This window comes from Cebus imitator, unplaced genomic scaffold (genome assembly GCF_001604975.1).
Source record: "Cebus imitator isolate Cc_AM_T3 unplaced genomic scaffold, Cebus_imitator-1.0 Scaffold340, whole genome shotgun sequence".
NCBI classification, from domain to species: domain Eukaryota; kingdom Metazoa; phylum Chordata; class Mammalia; order Primates; family Cebidae; genus Cebus; species Cebus imitator.
In genome coordinates this window covers 2,393,033-2,401,673 of record NW_016107655.1, presented here as the reverse complement: position 1 = coordinate 2,401,673, position 8,641 = coordinate 2,393,033, and the positions used below count along the sequence as shown (strand labels likewise).

The following is an 8,641-nucleotide window of genomic DNA, read 5'->3' as shown; positions in this document are numbered from 1 at the left end:
TTGTAGTTTTAGTAGAGACGGGGTTTCACCATGTTGACCAGGATGGTCTCGATCTCTTGACCTCGTGATCCACCCGCCTCGGCCTCCCAAAGTGCTGGGATTACAGGCTTGAGCCACCTTGCCCGGCTGTTTGCGTGACATTCTATCAATGTATTGTATGACTAATTTTTCCTTTCCCCCAGGTCCAAACATGACCTATCACAGAACTGTTACTGAGCCTGTCTTTATTTACAAGTTTGATATTTGGTTCACCAGGGATTAATTTTTATTTTGAAAAAGTCACATTAAAATATCATTTGTCTTGATTATGGGGTTTTGGGGTACTCCTACTTCACTTGCTTCACCCTCATCCCAGCCCTGTGTCATGTGGACACTCCATACTTTATGCCACTAATTGTTGGGATCCTTAGGTTGTTTCCAGTTTTCCAGTTTCTCTGTCTCTGTATTTCCAGAATCCAGTACAGTGCCTGGTATCTGGGAAACACTCAATAAATATTTGTTGGATGACTGAATGGATGGATGAAAGAAAGAATGAATGAATGAATTGTGAAGGCAGGAAACACTGCAGTGATTATTCTTGTGCATAAATCTTTGTACACATCCCCTGAAGGAAAAGGGAATGGGTATCAAGAGAGGAGGAGGAAAGGCAGAGGCCTCAATGGAAGGGCAGCACGGGACCAGATGTCCGCAGCATGGAGTTTAGAGGAGGCAGCAGCCTGAGTCATGTGTGTGTGGGCGTGGGGCAAGGCTCTGCTGGGCTGGAGTTGTCCTCTCAGTTTGTGCACTGCCCAGGCCCACCTGGAACCCCCTTTGGAAGTCCCCAAATGGAGACATCACTACCACAGTGTGGCTTCAGCCCAGAGAGCTGGAACCAAGACACTGCCACATCCCAGCTGTGTGACTAGCACATGCTCACACAGAGACACACACACCCAGCCCCGAGAGCCTCCCGCGCACAGGCTGACTCAGGAACTCACTTGGAGATTGGGCTGCAGGCCCGCTGGCTGGCTTACTTCTCCGGGGGCGCCAAGACTCTGTGCCCCCAGTGTAGAGCTGCCTCTCCATAGCAATAGCAACAGGGGATTTTCTCAACCCTAACCAACGTGTGGAATTTTAAAATAGCAAAGCCAGAATCCAAGAGAGGAAATTCTAAGAACATGAACTAAGTCAAAAAAGCAGAGGTGGGTGTTTATTTTCCATCAACTGCTTGGTCCTCTGCCTCCCTCCCTGACCCCAAAGGCTGGGGGAGGGGTCCGGATTCAGATGTCAGCACCACAAAGCTAAAGGAAACCCATCTTCCTGTGTTTGCCAAGGAACAATGCTGGAGAGGCCATTCCAAGGCCTGCACTTTTCCTCTGCACACAAGAATTTAGGTCCTAGTGCATTCCCTGGGAAGGGGGAGCTGACAAAGAACTTCTGGATATAAACATTCCTGTTCCATCACTCAGTGACATTTGGGACACACAGAGACTATGATCCCCTGTGGCCTCGTGTGCTCAGATCCACACTGAGCCAAGCCAGGTGAGGATCTAGTAGGGGGCTTAGAGTCCTGGCCCCACCTTGCAGCTAATCAGCGGAAGGGTCTGGTCTCCTCTACCACCCTAGTGAAAACCTCCCAGCTCTGCTTTCTGTCCCTGCCCGCCGAGCTCCCATCAGCACTTTTCTGGATACTGCCCAAGTTCAGCCTTCCTGACCCTGACCTTCCTTGCTTCATTCATCCTGTTGTCAGCCCATGGGCCAATCTCCCACACTGCACCTGCAAGCAAGGCCCTTTTATGCTCCAATTCCTCCTTGCTCACAGCACCGGGTGCCCTGGATGTATTCCAGGACCTGTATGATGGCCTCTACCATGCCAGTCTCATGTGCTGCATGCTACCACCCCCAAACCAGGGAGGGACAAAAATTAGGAAGTTCCACGACTAGACCCGCATGGTCTTCCCCTTGACCAGGCCCCTCCCCAGGGATGAAGAGCTGCACAGCTGCTTTTTCGGAACCAGACACCAGTACCACAAAGGGGAAGAGGAATCGGTCAATCAGGAAGGTGCGGAGAGACCAGCCGATGTATACAGAGCCAATGTATACACCTACTAAGTGCTAGGCCCCCTGCCAGATGCTTTATGGGGATTATCTGTCAGTCCCCACAATACTCCCTCAGCAGCGTGCTGAGCCCTGATTCTCTTCTCACTCCTCACGGGCCACTGCTGTGCCTCTTGCAGAAGAGGGGCTCCACAGACCAACTGACATCACGGGTGGACTGAGGTGGACACCCTGACCCTTATTGTGACTCAGCTGGGCATTTGGCAGGCATGGGGAGAACCTGGAGCAGACTTACACTCTGGGGGCCAGTCGGATCATAGGCTCTTCCTCCACAAGTTTCCCTCTGTCTAAAATACTCTTCCCCCATCTTTTGGTCTTGCTATTCACAATATGCTCCCTAAATGGGCACATTTTGAAATCTGAACCCTGTGCCCCTTGAGGCTGATGATGAAGAGGGGCAGGTCCTATCTCCCCTTTCAGCTACTGGCCAGGCTTTCCCAGCGCATGAGCGCACCCCTGCGGGCTTCCCTCCCGCCGCACCCCTGTCCGGTGCCTCCTGCGAGTGCCCCTTCGGGGCCCTGTCCTCCACCCGGACGGACGGACGTGCCAGAGGCTCGGAGGGGTGGCTCAGAGGGGGCCAGCGTTCTCCAAGGGGAGGAGAACCAAGTTTTGCGCTCAGAGTGCGCAGTGAACACACTGTTCACATTCCTGCGCCGGCCGGAATGCCGGCCTGGGACCAGCCAAAGGCCGCATTCCTCACGCCGCGGCCAGAGCGCAGCCCCGCCCCGCCCCTCCCGGGCGCTCCCCGCAGCTGCCCGCCCCTCCGGGGCCCGGAGCCCGAGCCTGAGCCCGTGCGGGCGCCCCCTGGCGGCTGCCCCACTCCGTGCCCAGCGCGCCTTTTGGGTCTGGGAGTCCCCTCTCGCTCTTCAGCGGGAAGCGTCCGGCCTCCCCACACGGCTGCCTCCATTGCTGCAGCCCCACTCCTCCGTCGTTTTCCGCTTTGTCATTTGCTCCCAATGAAAACAGGTCAAAAGCTTTCACGGCCCCTCAGAGCCTTGGTGACAAAACACCCCGCCCCCGGGCAGCTTCCTCTCCCGGCTTCCCCGTGCCCCCGGGCGCGGCCTTGGCCCTCTCTAACGCCCGCAGCCCTCCGCGCTCCCGCCGCGGCTCCCAGCGTCCGAGGTCGGCTCCCGCGCAGGCGCCTCAGGCCTCGGCCCCGCTGCAGCCTCGGCCCCGCTGCAGCCTCGGCCCCGCTGCAGCCTCGGCCCCGCTGCAGCCTCGGCCCCGCTGCAGCCTCGGCCCCGCTGCAGCCTCGGCCCCGCTGCAGCCTCGGCCCCGCTGCAGCCTCGGCCCGCCCGCCCGCGCGGCGGCCCTGCGGAGGGCTCAGCGAAGGAAACGCAGCCCGCCCCTGTCCCTGCAGCTCTGGGTTGGAAACTGAGAGAAAATGGGCCAAAGTAGGTCTGCAGGAGTGTCCACCCGCCCCGCCGGATAAAGCGCCGCTCCCCGGTAGTGAGGATCACGCTCCTGGGGAGAGTCGACGGCCCAAGAAAGTCTACAACCACTGGGCTGGGGGTTTCCACGACGGTGTAGAAACCACTCGGATCGCACACACCAGCACGCGCACAGCTGAGCCGACGTGGAAACACCACGGGATCAGGTGAGCAAATGGGCTTTTCCCTAAAGCCAGACCACAGGCCTGCGGAAGGACTCGAGGCGCGAGTCTGCGCTGTCCGCTTGCCCAGACTCCCGGCCAGTGTGTGCCCCCCGGGCGGGCACAGCATGGGCTTTCACCCATTCCCCAGCTTGCTGACGGGGAGCTTTCTCAGTGGGAAAGGTGCCACACGGCCTAACAGTGTTTGCGTGGGGAAATTTGCATGTGTATCAGCCCGCAGAGCTGTGGAGGACTCACCCTGTGGATGAAGTGACAACTGGGAACCCAGCAATGCAGAAAGGCATGCCTGGAACTTGCATTGCTCACCATCCTGAGCGTGGTTTGTGCTGCCAGGAAAGGCGGGAAAGCAGAACCCAGGCTCTCATTGGCAGACACCTGGCCTGGAGGAAGGGTGGGGAGTCAGGAGTGCTGCCTGCCAGGCTGAGCCTGATGGCTGACTTGCCTTGCTTGGTTGGTTTCGGAGCTTCTGAGAGCAGGAAAATAAAGTGGCCCCCTTCCTACCTGGCAGGGCTGTTGCCTGCAATATCTGGAGGTGGGCTCAGAGTGACCAGGTGGCAAGTGGCCATGCAGCCCTGATTTGAGGTTGCAGCCCTGGCTCAAGGTTTGTCTGTTCCCTGTGTCACAGAAGATGGACATTCTAGACATTTTTTTTTTTTGAGACGGAGTTTCGCTCTTGTTACCCAGGCTGGAGTGCAATGGCGCGATCTCGGCTCACCGCAACCTCCGCCTCCTGGGTTCAGGCAATTCTCCTGCCTCAGCCTCCTGAGTAGCTGGGACTACAGGCACGCGCCACCATGCCCAGCTAATTTTTTTTTTTGTATTTTTAGTAGAGACGGGGTTTCACCGTGTTGACCAGGATGGTCTTGATCTCTTGACCTCGTGATCCAGCCACCTCGGCCTCCCACAGTGCTGGGATTACAGGCTTGAGCCACTGCACCCGGGGACATTTTATAATACCCTGGCAGTTCATCCAATGGCAGTGCCACGGATCTGTCTCAGTGGGGTGTGAGCGTACTTGTGAAGATGACTAAGTCAGACACAAGAGAAACCCCCGTGAGGAGCCTATTCATTTTACAGACACTTACGGAACCCAGCGCCTACCTCCAAGAGACTCACTGTCCCCTGAGGGAAGCAGACGCCTGACCATTTCAGTGCAGAGTGATAATTGACAAGGCAGAAGCAGCCCCAGGGTGCAATCCGAGGACCACAACGGTTGCTGGACCAGCCCAGGGCAGAGCAGGACAGGGTGGGCCTTCTGGAAGGAGCTGCGGTCCAGGGGCAGCAGAGGCAGGGAGGAGGCTCTGCCAAGAGAAGGAACTTTCTGGCCTCTACTCTAGAGTCCTGTGTTTGTGTGTGTCTGTGTGACAGAGTCTTCCTCTAACACCCAGCTAGAGTACAGTGGTGCTATCCTGGCTCACTGCAGCCTCATATGCCCAGGCTCAAGCCATCTTCCTGCTTCAGCCTCCTAGTAACTGGGACTACAGGCACGGGCTACTTACTGCACCCAGCCTAGAGTCCTTTTTAGTATTCTGCAGCCAACATGCCATTGTGCTGATATTCTGCTAAAGAACCTCCAGGGATTTGGCCAGTCATGTGGTTAGACTGAATAGCATTGAAGCCTTGCATTCTAAGGTCCCTTTCTGAAGATGAGTGGGATTGTGATTTCCCACTGGGCCCAGGTAGGGATCTGGTTTTGGGGATGAATTGGCCTCAGAAATTCAGCCCCTTCTCTTGGAGTTACTTCAATTCAGGGCCCTCCTCACTGAAGTGTCATATCACTCCCCACACTCACGTGTGTCCAGTGTGTGCAGCAGAACTGGGCTGGGAGGGCTTGGTTCCGAGGGAGGACCAGCACCATCTCCCGTTACCTTTCCTGCATACTCATGAATGGCTGACCTCTTCGGAGCCTCACTTCATCCTTGTGCTGAAAATGAATAAACGACCCCCAGGCCTTCCCTATTCCATAGTAAGAGAAATAAACTCAAATAATAAACTCTTTGAAAGACTAGAGTTTTCAAAAATGTCATTATACAGAATAATGTTTCTCAAAATCCCTAGTTTGTGGGGTGTGGAGGGAGGGGCTTGTTGAAAATCCCTTTTCCTGGGCGAGCTCATAGAGTCTGAGCTGGGAGGCCATAAGCAAAACCCAGGACTCTACATGCTTAAATCTTCCAAAGGAATACTGAATACTGATGCTTTGACAAGAACTTATACAGACAACCTTATGTTTGTTCTCAGGAAGTCCTCTTAGAAAGTTCATTTAACTATCTCAAATCTGTAATCTCAGTACTTTGAGAGGCTGAGCTGGGCAGATCGCTTTAGCCAAGGAGTTCAAGAACAGCCTGGGCAACATAGTGAGACCCCATCTCTACAAAAAATTTAAAAAATTAAAAATCAGCCAGGCATAGTGGCACATGCCTATAGTCCCAGCTACTTGGGAAGCTGAGGTGGGAAGATCCCTTGAGCCAGGGAGGTCAAGGCTGCAGTGAGCCATGATTGTACCACTGCACTCACAGAGTGAAACCCTGTCTCAGAGAAAGAAAATAAATAAGAATCATCTTTCTGTCAAGATTCAGACAAATGCCATGAGAAAAGTCTACCCCTGAAAGGAAGAACTTAAGAAAAGGGATCCAGAAGGAGTCTCCTCCATTGTGCAAGATTGGAAAATGCACACAAAGTCCACACTCGAGGGAGTGCCACAGAACACCACGCAATGGAAGGCTCCAACCCGCTTCCTCCTCCCTTTTCTCTTCCTCCCCTCCTTTCTTTACAAGAATTGGAGACTCATAAAGTAGACCAAAAACAAAAACCACCTGACTTTAAATGCCTCAATTGGAATTGAAACCAAAATCCCCAAGGGTCATAGTTCCAATGCCTAACCCTTGAGCAATGTCAGCAACAGTCTTCACAAATCCAGCAGCTCAGCCCCTGAGCTCCAAACAAAGAATGGTAAAGATGGGGCCTGGCGCGGTGGCTCACCTCTGTAATCCCAGCACTTTGGAAGGCCGAGGCGGGTGGATCACGAGGTCAAGAGATGGAGGCCATCCTGGCCAACATGGTGAAACCCCATCTCTACTAAAAAAAATACAAAACTTAGCTGGGCTTGATGGCGACCTCCTGCAGTCCCAGCTACTCGGGAGGCTGAGGCAGGAGAATCTCTTGAACCCAGGAGGCAGAGGTTGCAGTGAACTGAGATCACACCACTGCACCCCAGCCTGAGCAACAAAGGCGAAACTCCATCTCAAAAAGAAAAAAAAACAAGAACGGTAAAGACAGGAATGCTGAACTGTTGGCTGCAGCATACTCCGGTGGCCTTTTGATCTCTGCCTCCACCTCCAAATAGGGTTTTGCCTGTATCCCGACACACCGTATGCCTGTGCTTCTGTCACTAGCTGTCACTGTATCAAGATACAGTGATTCGTTGTTATTACAGCAAGGTTCATTGTAAGTGATAATAGATATAATTTCCAATAATTTTGACGAATTTAAATTTGGAAGATGGGTACCTTAAAAGGTCTATCTAGAATGTCATTTTTATGACATGAGGCAGCTAAGAGTTCCCACAAGAAGCGGAAGCGGCAGCTCAGGCATCTTCCTCTGGTTCGAATGTGCAGATACTGATCACTTTATCATCAAACCTTGGATTCTCCATAGGAATCCTTAGAAGCTACTTGTCAGTTCCGTGAGGATGACGCTGGTTCAGTTACGTGTTACCTACTTAGGTTTGGTATAGCCGCCATAAATCCCATCCAGCAGGAGCCAGGCCTGTTCCCGTCAGGGCACCCCCGTTCTTCTCTCAGTTCACCACACATTCTTTGCTGACTCAGGACTATTTGAAATACAAACCAGTGACAGAGCCAGCACCAATCTGAATATAAAACATTACAATTAGCTGGGTGTGGTGGCAGGCATCTGTGGTCCCAGCTACTTGGAAGGCTGAACTGGGAGGATATCTTGAGCCAGGGAGGTGGGGGTTGCAGTGAGCTGAGACTGCACCACTGCACTCCTGGTGCGATCAGCCTGGGTGACAGAATAAGATTCTGTCTCAAAAAAAAAAAAAAAAAACAGTGAAGTCACATTGTCATTTATTTACTTATTTTACAGACAGAGAGTCCCTATGTTGCCCAGGCTGGCCTCAAACTCCTGGGCTCAAGCAATGCTCCCGTCTCAGCTTCCCAAGTAGCTGGGACTACAGACACATGCCACTGCATCAGCTCTTATTTTTAGATTAAAATTATAAATATATACATAAACGTTCTATTATTTTCTTTCTGTACCCCAACAGATCATCTTACATACCCCAATTTGGAGGCCACTGACCTAAGCAGGGTCCTCTCACCCCGGGAGCCCATCTCTGAGAAGCTTTCTGCTCTCAGAAGGGCCCCAGCAGTTAGCCATTTCCCTGAAAATCAGGTGGCCAGGCCCTACAACTGGAAGAATTTCTGACAGAGCAGAAGAATCACGTGTTCCAATTCAGACTTCTACTTTGGTATCTGCAACTGCCAACCTCCCCGTGTTCCCATGCCAAGTTGTGGGGGTGAGGGTGGGCTGAAGACTGTGCTGAAGCAAGGTGAGGTGGGCTCTATTGGGTATGAATTTTGTGGGACCCCCTTGTGTTTCCAAGGCCACACGCTCGGGCTGCATTCCTGAGGTCTGTAGGGGAGTGGCTGCGTTCCTGGCCCAAGCATGGAGAAACAGCGGCCCCTGGTGGTCCTGACAGGTAGTGTCTCAGAACCCCAGCTCCTTCCTCTGCTGAACTCCCTTTGATGCTCAAGAATGGTGGCGTAATTATGTATACAGATATGTGTTGGAAAGGCGTGGGGTCGTATCTGGGCTCATCTGTGTGATCTTAGGCAAATTAACTTCTCTGAGTCACAGTATCTTCAGCATTAAAATTGGATAATCAGACCTACTTCTTTTTTTTTTTTTTTT

General features: G+C 53.0%; 1 long non-coding RNA gene across 3 annotated transcripts in view; it reads right to left on the bottom strand.

Annotated features, from left to right (window-relative positions):
• LOC108287366 overlaps positions 1 to 4,141 on the bottom strand; it is a 25,852-nt gene extending 21,711 nt beyond the window's left edge. For all 3 annotated transcript variants that reach the window (XR_005196484.1, XR_005196485.1, XR_001818306.2), the window contains exon 1: positions 3,947 to 4,141. This is a non-coding gene — a long non-coding RNA (uncharacterized LOC108287366). The remainder of the gene's footprint in view (positions 1 to 3,946) is intronic.
• Positions 4,142 to 8,641: the final 4,500 nt, after the last annotated feature.